Below are 11,507 nucleotides of genomic sequence, written 5' to 3' on the forward strand. Positions count from 1 at the left end.
CGTGTGCCCCAGGGCTCACCGCCACTGCCCGGCTCCTAGCGGTGGGCGAGGGGAGCACGGCAGCCCGCACTTCAGAAACCTGTTGGGAGTTGAGTTCGTGGAGTCAGAAGAAAGGGAAGATCTTTTCGGCAAAGGAGAAAACCCTTTGGACTAGGGAATCCCTGGGGAGGAACAGGGCCCGAGGAAGTGGGGGAACCTGGGTGTGGGCGAGAAAAGTTGGGGATATGTACCCCAGTTTTGGAGGTAACTCAGGGAGGTTGGCACTTGAGGAGTGTGGCGAGGTCACACATCTGATGTCACCTCCCTCTTCATCCCTATTCTCTTGGAACATACCCCCCACCCCACCCCAGCTTCTGGGGCATCTGTATTCTCGCCCCCTGCCACCTCCTTTAGGTCCCTGGCAATGCCACCAGCAACGTAGAGCTGGGGTGGGAGGTCCGCCTGGGAGCCGCGGAGGCCGCGGTTTCACGCGGAGCCTCCTCTCCGACGTTTCCGGGGTGGCTGGATGTGGGGTTTGGCTATTCCTGGCACAGAGACGCCCACCAGCACCGAGGCTCACTGGCTTTAGTACGGTTGCTAGGCTCACTGCCTGGTCTGTGGCTTGGTCGCTACAGACTGACCTCTGCCCCCTGCCCCCACTGGCTGAAGGTTAGGGGGGCATAGAAAACTGCAGAATATAAAAGAAAGAACTGGAAAAAAGTGACCCCAGCTGCCTTCTGTTTGAGTAGTTCCCATCCTGGGGGACCTCCCTGGGCCAGCATTTTCAGGAGGAGGGGAGATCGAGGGGGTTAGGGGAACAGTGCAAGGTAGAGGGAGATCCCCCTGGGAATGTTCACACCTTTTCTGGGCAAGTTCATCCGAGGGCCCCTCAGACTTCCACAGGGCACAGCAACTTGTCGCAGGCTCCTTAGTCGCTCCAGGAAGAGGTAGGGAAACAGGGGCTCCGGGTGACACAGGGTGAACTGAACCCCGCTCTCCTCATTAATTATACATCCTGTTGGGTGCTGAAGCTCAGCTGTGTTTTGTGGCAGCACGTTCGTGTTTTGGAAAATACTGGTGTGTTGGAAATAAGGGAGAACAATTAAAGCCCTCACTCTCTTCCTCTCCCACTTCTTCGGGAGCCTCCAGGTACTGGGCTGGCCTGTTTGCTTTGGAGTTACGGCCTCAGCGACAGAGGTTTCTCCTTACTTGTCACGGTGGAAAACCTCCCAATTTCCAGAGCAGCCACCAGATTAAGCAGAACCCTAACCATGAGACCCTGAGACCATGTCCCTAGGGTTGCTCTCCCCTTTACCACTGCTCGCTCACAGACCTTCTTAACCATGCATTTACTCTCCTCTCCCAGCCCCCCCAAGAGTCTTCATCCCTTTGCTGAGTTTCAGTGTCTGCCCTGAGGGGAAAGATAGCTTATGGTTGTGTGCATCTAAAATGTTTTGTAGACTGAGTGATTTTGGTGAACTTTTTAACAATCTTCTTATCCATAAGCGACTGAGCAGATGATAATGAAAACTTTGTTTTTCAATGAATCAAAGTAAGTTTGGGTGTTTTGTAAGTCCTGGGGTTTTAAGCACTCTCTAATGCCTTTCTACTCTAGGGTATATACTAGTATACATCAGTGCCACTGCAGTGCCCGGGATGAAATGCTAATCATATCGTTCACATGAAGAATCTCTTTCCCGAGTGATGACCAAGCACAACTTCTGTCAGTTTTCTCAAGAAAATAGATTTTTGGTAATGATCATTAGAAAAATAAAATAATTCCTATAATTAGGCTATATTTTGTAGCTTTAAGACCTTCTGAGTTAACATAACTAGAAATTTCTACAAAAAAATCAGAGATGCTTGCAGTTGGTTGGGAAGATGTGAGGCGAGGTAGAACAAGGTCCGGGCGCTTTTGAGACCATCAGAGTTCGTTTTAAACCATGCCCAGAATCTCTTACTACCTGCCTCTGGATTTGCTCAATTAAACCTTGTGTAGCCAGCTCTTTAACCAAGTGGTCAGAACTTAGGCCTTTTGTAAGCTACTCTTTCTATCCTTGATGTCCATTGCAGTCATGAATTTTTTTGCCCTTCATTCTTTTTGCTTTCCAAGTATTTGGTAGTAAAGAGAATGCATTTGGCTTGAACTTGGAATAATTACTTTACTGCTGGGTTTCTCAAGCAAACCTGGGCTGCTTTTCCCCAGAGTTCTACTGGTCCTCACAGGTGTTCCCCCTCACCTTCATTCATTCCCAAGATGGTTTGGCCAGGAGCTGGGGTCCATTGGAAGGCTGGTCTTTTTAGCATCAGAAATTACCCTGGAGGTACGTTGCGGCAGGGAGCTGTGGAGTCACAGGCATTGGGCCTCTGGGGCCACACCATCCTTTTTGATCAAAGGAACCTGGGACTGTGGGTGCATCGGTAGTACCTTTGGCCTCTGAATCCCAAACGGTGAGTGACTCTATTATTTTGAAAAGAATTGTATGTGGGTTTTTCTTTTTAGGAAATAAAAAGGAACATGAATCACATTCCCCTCCTATTGGGACCTTGGACACAGTCATTTCAGTGCTATGCCCTTTTCTGTTCTTGGTCACATTGTTTTTTTCTGTTGTGTTTCATCAGAGCTCTCTCTTGACTGGACTGTGACAGTTTGAGGTCCAGTCCAGCAGCAAACAGGGAGCTGCTCCGACAGCCTGTGACCTTGAAGAAGTCACTTAACCTCTCTGGTCTCTCTTTTCTTGTGTTTAAAACGTGGTCTTTGAATTCTGAGTTCTCATGTCCCTTCCTGCTCTCTGACTCAGTGTCAGGAAGTGGAAGGAGTTGAGAGACCGGGTAAAGTTCTAGCTCAGTGTGCTTTGCGATGGTGCAGCCATTCCTTTAGGAATTCAGCCTCGGAGCGTCCCTGTGTCTTTCTCTCCATCTCCTGCCCCTCGTCCAGCACACAGTCTCCTTTTCTTTTAATTGGTCTGGAAGCTGAGGCCGACTTCCTGGGGAGCTTTGGTTTGCTGAGGGGCCTCATGTGGTGGCCTCCCTACTGCCCTGAGCTAGAGCAGTTCCCCTGTAGAAGTTTGGGCTTGATTCAGGCTGGTCTGCATGTAATGAATTATTGAGGTATTGTCTCCATGGTTGTGTCTGAAAAAACAACACGTGTTCTCTGTCAGGCTCCTGACTAATATAAATATCAGATCCCATTATGGCTTGGTAATTACCCAGGGTCTGGCCTGATGCATCCAATCAGGACTGGAGCTTCAGGGCCTCTGAATTCTCAATGCACATTGGCCCTCGTGTCTCATCTCGCGCGTCCTGGGGATCAGCTGCATCGGACGACCTTCACAGGCTCCTTGGATGAGATCACTTAGGCCTTGGAGAAGTTCTCAGTCCCACTCCAGCTGACCTTCTCTTATCCAGACAGCTCTTGCTTCTTGTGCCTGGCTCTCTTTATGGAAATACACACTGGAGTAGAGACTATAGTCAGACTCACGTGCAAATCCTGGATCTCACATCTATCAGTAGGGCATCTTTGTCTGGCAACCATGTCAAACCTTGAATTCTTCATCTGTAAAAAGAGCATAATGATGCTTACTTTGTAGGATTCTTATAAGCAGTGGCAATAATGGGCAGGTAGCATCCAGCAAATGCCTGGCAGTTAGCAGGACTCCTGTAAATGGGACCTGCTGTAGCTCCACCGAGTGGTGAGTTTATTTTCTCTTGATTCCTTAACTTTTGGCCCCTGTAGGCCACAGACTACAACAAATAGAACTTTTGAGCCAGAAGGAGTCTCAAAACCCTGAATTCAGCCTGAGGTTGGGCATTTGGCTGTTGTAGGGCTGGCAGATTGGGGAGGGGCAGCTAAGGCAGGCTCTGTGGACGAGGGCTGGCAGGATGGCTGGTGCATCATGGTGCGGAAGTCCCTGGATGAGCATTGACAGGATGGGGCTCCAGGAGCTGTAGACACATCAGAAGTGAAAGGTTTGTTGGGCGGCTGTGGCTGTCCCCCATCCCTTGAATTCTGGCTCCTCATGTCCCTTCCTGCTCTCTGATTCAGCGTCAGGAAGTGGAGGGAGTTGAGAGACGGTAAAGTTTCTAGCTCACAGTATGTTTTGCAATGGTGCAGCTATTCCTTTAAGAATTCAGCTCAGAGTCCTGTTAACCCCATTCTGGAGCTCACAGACCTGCTCCCCCAATATGGTAACAGTGTCTTAACCAGGATGCTCTCTACCTGGACCAGTTTTAGCGTTTCCTGAGGTGTGTTCTGTGGAGCACTTGCCCTTGAAGTTACCTTGTGAGGAAATGGAGAGTCATGGCATACCTGCGTGCCCCTGGGAGAGCCCAGGCTGGGGAATCCTGCAGGAGAGACACTGGTTAAGCTGCCCCTGACTGTGCTCACTTAGAGCAGCCTCGCCTAGATGTCGAGCCTGCTGTGCATACCTGAGAGTCAGCCTGTGACCTTGGGCAAGGACTTTACTACTACGTGCCTCAGTTTCCTCATCTGCAAATTGGGGATTGTAATAGAGCACAGCCCTATGGGGTAGGTACTCTCCTTAACCCCATTTCATAGCACTTCCTAGGAGGGCACGGCGACTGTAAGCCATGGGCTGGCCCTGCTTCCAGTGCCCAGGGCCCTTGCCCACACATGCATCCGGAGGAAAGGAAGAACTGCCCTGGCAGTTGGCCTGGGGGAGGAAGGATTCCTAGGTCAAGGCCAAGTGGGTCTCACCACTGTCTTCTTCCCTGAATGGGGACATTCATTGGGTCCTGGTAGCAGGGGTAAATGCCAGCTTTGTCAGTTTTTCCTGCTTTCTCCCTGTCTCCTCACCCCCTCACCAGGGCAGAGAGGCCTAGTGCTGAAGCAATCAGGTTGGCATTGGATTGCAATGCCAGGACCTCCTTCCCAAAGTGGCCAGCAGGGATGGCCCAGCTCACAGAGGCAGTGGCCATGCTAACCTGCCAATCACAGCAGCCGCCACCACCTTCCTGGGACTCCAGGGCTGTGGAGTCCCATGGAAAAAACTGTATTTGTGTTGTGATGCCACAGCTCCCGGGGCCCAGCTGAGAACACTGGTCTTCATGGAGTCATGCGTGGGGGTCAGGCAAGATCGGGCCTGGAGCGGGACCTCTGAAATCGCACAGCCATTCTGTGTGCAGTGGGGGCAAGCGTGCCTCCTTTGTTGAAATGCTTCCCGAGTGGCTGGAATCCGGCCCTGGCCACGTGGAGAAGGAAACTCAAAGGCCCCACCCCCCAGAGGCAGGGGTGACCTAGCATTCTGGATAGAAGGCTCAAGGAATATTCAACTGGGGTGTCAGATCTCCACCTCCAAGGGCTGGATAGAGCATCTAGCCGTCTAATCCCGGGGCTTCTCACACCTTAATATGCACATGAGTCACCTGAGGAGCCATTAAAGTACAGGTTCCGATTCAGAAAGTCCACAGTGGGCCCCGAGATTCTGCATTTCTGACAGGACACCAGAAGGGCCACGCTGTGCAGACCACAGTGTGAGTAGCGAGGGCCTGGTCCAGGCCTCAGCCTCCTGGCAGCCCCTCCCTGAAGACAGGCCTATTTTTAAGTGTGGAAATTCCCCACTGCTCAGCAGTGGGAAGGGATGAGAAGAGGAAGGGTCACTGTGCTGGACGGCCGGGTCGAGAAAACTGCTCAGCCTCTCTGAGGTGCTGCGGTTCAGCCTGGGCGCCTCCCGCGAAGGCTGAGTGTTCAGGCGCCTGCTCCCCAGGAACCTGCTGGCGCTACTGGTTTGGGGTAGGGTTGTGGTGGCCAGAGCAGGGTTCTGTAGATGTACAGGGTGTGGTCTGTGTGCGGCCAGCATGTGGGCTCTCCCTCCTGCCAGCTGGGCACACTGCAAGGGGAGAGGCTTTCTGAAGTCCAGGATGGCAGCCCAGCCAAACCACCTTCTTGCAAAATTAAAGGCTCGTGGTGTAGCCAAGGCTGCACTGTGGTGATGCTCCAGGAGGCCAGCTGCTGGCCGCTCCCTCTGGAGTGTTTGAAGTCAGAGCAAAGCAATACTGCCAGCCTGGTTTTCCATCGGGACCTGGGTGGGCCTTCCTAAGCAGAGGTCCAACTGGAAAGGACTGAGCTGGAGGCCTGGTCGCTGAGTGGGGAGAGCCGGGTGGCCCTGTGCTGGGCAGCCCTCCCGTGGCACCTCTCAGAATCCCGCTGATGAAATGGAAACTAGCTCCTCTCACCACAGCAAGGTCTTTCGCGGCTCACTCTCTCAGGGACTTTTCCTTGAGATGTGCTCTTTATGCTGTTCCATTGTCCAAGGGGAGGACCTGGAGTACACGGGACCCACGAGCATCTCCGCAGCCCAGATGAAGAAGGGCTTAGTGCAGTGATGGCGAACCTTTTGAGCTTGGCGTGTCAGCATTTTGAAAAACCCTAGCTTAACTCTGGTGCCATGTCATATATAGAAATTTTTTTTTATCTTTGCAACAATAATAAAACAAAGACTTATATATTTGATATGTATTTTATATATTTAAATGCCATTTAACAAAGAAAAATCAACCAAAAAAATGAGTTCGCGTGTCACCTCTGACACGCATGTCATAGGTTCGCCATCACTGGCTTAGTGTAATGCCCAGCACACAGTCGGTGCTCAGATCTATGGTTACCGTGGTTGTTGTGTCTGCTTTCATTGCACAGTAAGTGTGCTGCATACCGAGTTAGGTGCTAGGGGAGATAGAAGACCCAGCTCTGACTTTCAGTTGACAGGGTCAGAAGGAAAAGAGCCCAGTTATCTTCTCATGGGGGATGCACATGTCTGATCTCTGAGTTCCTTCAAACCCCTTGAGGGCGGGAAGTGAGTCATATAAATGCAAGCACCTATGTTTGTTGGGAGCTGGGTGGGGATGTAGTAGGTGCAAACACATTTTGCTGTATTTTTTTTGGGGGGGGTGTAATTTGTTAGAAGCTATGAAGAAACTGTGGGTGAATGAGATGAGCTGATTTGGTGACCAAGTGATGTTTGAGTCACTCCTGGATTTTAATTGTCCACGTTGCCTGGTCTCTCTTGACCAGTGGGTGACAAGGATTTAGTTCAGGATGAGCAGTTGCACACAAGGTGCATGAGTCAGGCAGGGGATAGAAGGGCAGCTTCCAAAGAATGGCAGCTTGAAGATGAAATTTGCTTTGTGTTTGGCATTATTAGGTGATTGTCTTTGGGACATTATGTCTAATTGCCAATTTGGAAATGTAATCTGCACGCCAGGTCCACAATGGGTCTACTTAACATCGGGAAGCAGGCCTCCGAGCCATCTCCCTGGAAGAGCTCATTACCTGTGTAACTAATGCTTTCCATGGCCCAAGGTGTAGTTATTCAAAACATCTCAGCCAGGGGTGTTCTTTATACTGTTTCCTTGCCCCCTACCAGGTTTTCTCAGGGGCGACATCCCCGTGCACTCTAGGTATTTCCAAAGTATTCAGCAGAAAAGCCTATATTCCTTCCTTCTCTCCTTCCTTTTGCTCATCATCCTTTTCCCTTCTTCCTTAGTGGTTTCTGCCAAGTCCAGGATCAGAGGGGCTGAAGTTTGGAGGTTAGTGGACAACAAGTAGGGGCTTGATCTTGCAAGTTTGGAAGCACATGGGATTACAAAGTCAGAGTGGTGAAAGGGGGCTTTGGGCCTGGTCCTGCTTCCTCCCCAGTCCTGCAGGAAGCCTCAGAACCCTGGTGTCTGGGCCACGCTGGGAGCCCTCTGCCCATCGCCAGAGCATATGAGGGTGTCCACCATCTCCTGAGGCCACCATTCCATTGGGGATCCCCTGCCCCTTAGAATGAATTGAAAGATCTTTCTCCTTGCATTAGTCCCTCTTTGTTTTGGTTCATTTCCAGGACCCTTGGAACAAATCTTGGTATACGATAGGCTTCAAATTCTAAATCCAGCCCAGGAAGACCCAGAGGTGGGCAGTATTGAGGTGTCAGCAACATTGTTGAGACATACAACGCCCTTAACTTGTATTGCTCCTGTGCAGGACACTTTCTCTCTCTTGGGGTGTCCTTTTGCTCCATTCTTTAAAGTTTGGGAAAATGGCCCAATCTGGCTGTTGGTTTGCCCTTTGAAATCTGTCTGGTCTTGTGCAGAAGCTGTGGGAGGAGGTTTTGGCTGCCCCTGGGCCATCAGGTCGCCTCTTCATTATGGCGCGTGCCTGTGTCTCCAAAGTTTATCTTCCTGCACAGTTTAGTGCTGGGCTTGGCCGAGAGCAGATGTAGCTTTGGGGCCATGCCAAGAATCCAGATGTAGAGTGTGGATCCTTTGTTAATAAGAAGCCCGAGTTGGGCTCTGCTTTCTGTGTGTCAGCTCTAAAGGAGCGAGAACAGACAGTCTTGAGCCGCTTTTGCGTCATTTAAATGTAGGTGCCGCCTAGAATTGAAGATCATTCCTGCCCAACTGCTCATCTTTTCTCTTCTCTTGGGCTTCCAGATACTGGCGCTGCCATTTCCCCTGTTGTGCAGAGCAGGAAGAAGCCAGCGTGGAAAAGAGAACATACAGGAGGCGAAGGCGAGGGAGGGCAGGGGTGCAGGGAGGTGTTTACACGTAGGAAATGAGGACTTCTCTTAGGGAAGCTAGAGGTTGGATAAATAGATAATCGGATGGATTTTACTTTAGTCTCTTTGTCTTACTACATAAATGGTGACAGGAGACCTTACCCCCAAGGAGTGAAGCGATATAGAAAGAACAGTGGAAAGAGTGCTTTCAGTTTTGGAAGGTTTTAGCTTTTCTAGTGGAAAGTCCCATCTGATTAATTGCTCTGTGGGCCTGTGGCCCTGTGACCCAGGCACCAGGGTCGAGGCTTCCTGGGATCTTCCCTGTGGGCTTGTTATACAAGAGAATCTCGCTCCTCTTTGTGAGAAGTTGCTGATGGAACTTGTGACTTGGGGAGTGGACCCTTTGTGGCTCTGGCAGGTGAGAAAGTGGGCGTGGGGCAGTAATCAAATGGAGAACCAGAGACAGGGCTCTGAGGCGTGGCAGAAAGATCTGAAAAAGAAGGGGGTTTATCCAGGTGCTGGGGGTTTTCATGACCAACTTCAGCTGGCAACAGCTTCAGACATGGTTTTTCTTCTCTGTGCACTGGGAGCACTTTCCTCCCGGGCTTACTGGGGCTGTCCGAGTGGCCCAGGAGTCACGGTCACTCCTCCGGTGGACTGACTGTGGCAGCACAGCTGATCAGTGGGAAGATTCTTGAAGGTTATGGGATGGCGTCTCCAGCTGAACCCAACAGAGAAGTCACGGGCTTGCCTCAGTTTTAAAAAAGAAACCCTTTTCTTAAGTTCATGTGCAACCCTATTTTCCCCATAAAATTTCTTTTGCAATTTCTGCGTTTTACACTTTTGTCCTTCACCCTAAATGCACAGTATATTCTTTTTTAAAAAATATATTTTATTGATTTTTTTACAGAGAGGAAGGGAGAGGGATAGAGAGTTAGAAACATCGATGAGAGAGAAACATCGATCAGCTGCCTCCTGCACACCCCCCACTGGGGATGTGCCTGCAACCAAGGTACATGCCCTTGACCAGAATCGAACCTGGGACCCTTCAGTCCGCAGGCCCACGCTCTATCCACTGAGCCAAACCGGTTAGGGCCATAGTATATTCTTTATAGAAAATGCGGGCAGTGCAGAGGCACTGAAAGAAAAGGACACCTCACACCTCACTCCCGCGAGTGTGCCTGCTCTATCCAACCCGGAAAACAGCAAGTGGTGGTGGGGCTGGGAGCCTTGGACACCTGTACACTGCTGGTGGGATGTAAAGTGATGCAGCCACCGTGGAAAACAGGATGGTGGTTCCTCGAAAAATTAAAAAAAAATAGAATTATGACCCAGCAGATCCACTCTGGGCACAGATCCAAAAGAAGATATTTGTACACCTACATGCACAGCAGCATCATTCATAACAGCCCGAAGGTGGAAGCAACCCAAGTGCCCGTTGGTGGATGTGGTATATACATGCAGTGGAGTATTAGGGTGAAAAAGGAAGGACGCATTGACACAGGCTACAACACGGATGAATCTTGGAAACGTTAGCTGAGTGAAATAAGCCAGACACAAAGGGATTACTACTGTACGGTTCTACTTACATGAGGTGCCGAGAGTAGTCACCATTGATAGAGACAGCAAGTAGATTGCAGGTTACCAGGGGCTGGGGAATGGCGAGTTGTTCAATGGGGTTAGAATATCAGTTTTGCAAAATGAAAAAGTTATGCATAATAAAGCGAATATGCTGGAAAAAAAGGACACCTCACACCCACTAGTATGACTACTGTGTAAAAACTCAGAAAATAATAAGTGTTGGCGAGGACGTGAAGGTTTGCACACACTGTGCACTGTTAGTGGGAATGTAAAATGATGTGTACTCAACTGTACACTAAGAAATGGTTAAGATGGTCAATTTTGTCTATTTTACCACAATTTTTTAAAAAGAAAAATTTTTTTCAATTCCCACCTCCTAGAGATGACCCCCGTTATCTTTGGGCACATTTGCTTCCCAGACACATTTTCCACCACGGCGCTCACCTTTGTTGGTGGGGCGGCTGCCATCCTTCCTCTGAGCATTGGTAACTGGCAGTCCCAGGAGAAGTGCCAGGTGGGCCTGGTTCGATTTCGATGGCATCCACACTGGGAGCAGAAGAGCAGACAGAACAGCCCTCTTTCTGCCACAGACTCTGGTTTCCTGGTGTTTACTCTTACGGGGAAGTGAAGGGACTACTGGGTTTTTTATGTTGATGTGTGCGTGGCTATGGCGTCTTAGGCTGGTCACTGTCTCTGGGCCCCAGTTTTCTCATATGTTAACATGCTCTCCGACTCAATGATTTCAATATGCAGCCATTTCTTAAATCAGATTTCAATGCTCTCATCTTACCTGATAAAGAACCCAGGAGTGCCAGAACCGGTTTGGCTCAGTAGATGGAGTGTCGGCCTGCGGACTGAAGGGTCCCAGGTTCGATTCCGGTCAAGGGCATGTACCTGGGTTGCAGGCACATCCCCAGTAGAAGGTGTGCAGGAGGCAGCTGATCGATGTCTCTCTCATCGATATTTCTAACTCTCTATCTCTCTCCCTTCCTCTCTGTAAAAAATCAATAAAATATATTAAAAAAAAAAAAGAACCCAGGAGTAACTTACTCAGGGCAGTGGGATCAGGGAGCAGTTCTAGAAATCACAAGAGTGACATTTGATGGACACACACCCAAAACATCAGTATTGGCTTTGATGAGATGGCATATTTAAGAATTGCAATCTGGGGACACAGACCCCATCGGAAATGCCATCAAACTTGTCATTAAAAAAGGTCTCAGAAGCAGGCTTTTGTGACTATGTTGTTACTTCTAAGGATATAGCCACACTACTATTGAGGTTTAAATTTTAAGTTTTAAGTTTTCTTAACCTGCCTCAGAAGCAACCCCAGAACAAGAATGTTCATCTCAGCCCTGTTCCACGGAGCATTCCAGCTGCCAGAAGCGGGGCCCAGATGACCGCAGTTTCTGTGGCCAAGGGGAGTGTCCGAAGGGGTGATCCTCCCATACT

At 49.8% G+C, this 11,507-nt stretch overlaps 1 protein-coding gene across 32 annotated transcripts in view; it reads left to right on the top strand.

Annotated features, from left to right (window-relative positions):
- Positions 1-11,507, top strand: part of KCNMA1 (potassium channel, calcium activated large conductance subfamily M alpha, member 1) — a 697,075-nt gene that overhangs the window by 1,273 nt on the left and 684,295 nt on the right. The gene's annotated exons all lie outside the window — the stretch shown is intronic.

Source organism: Myotis brandtii, unplaced genomic scaffold (assembly GCF_000412655.1).
Source record: "Myotis brandtii unplaced genomic scaffold, ASM41265v1 scaffold190, whole genome shotgun sequence".
NCBI lineage: Eukaryota > Metazoa > Chordata > Mammalia > Chiroptera > Vespertilionidae > Myotis > Myotis brandtii.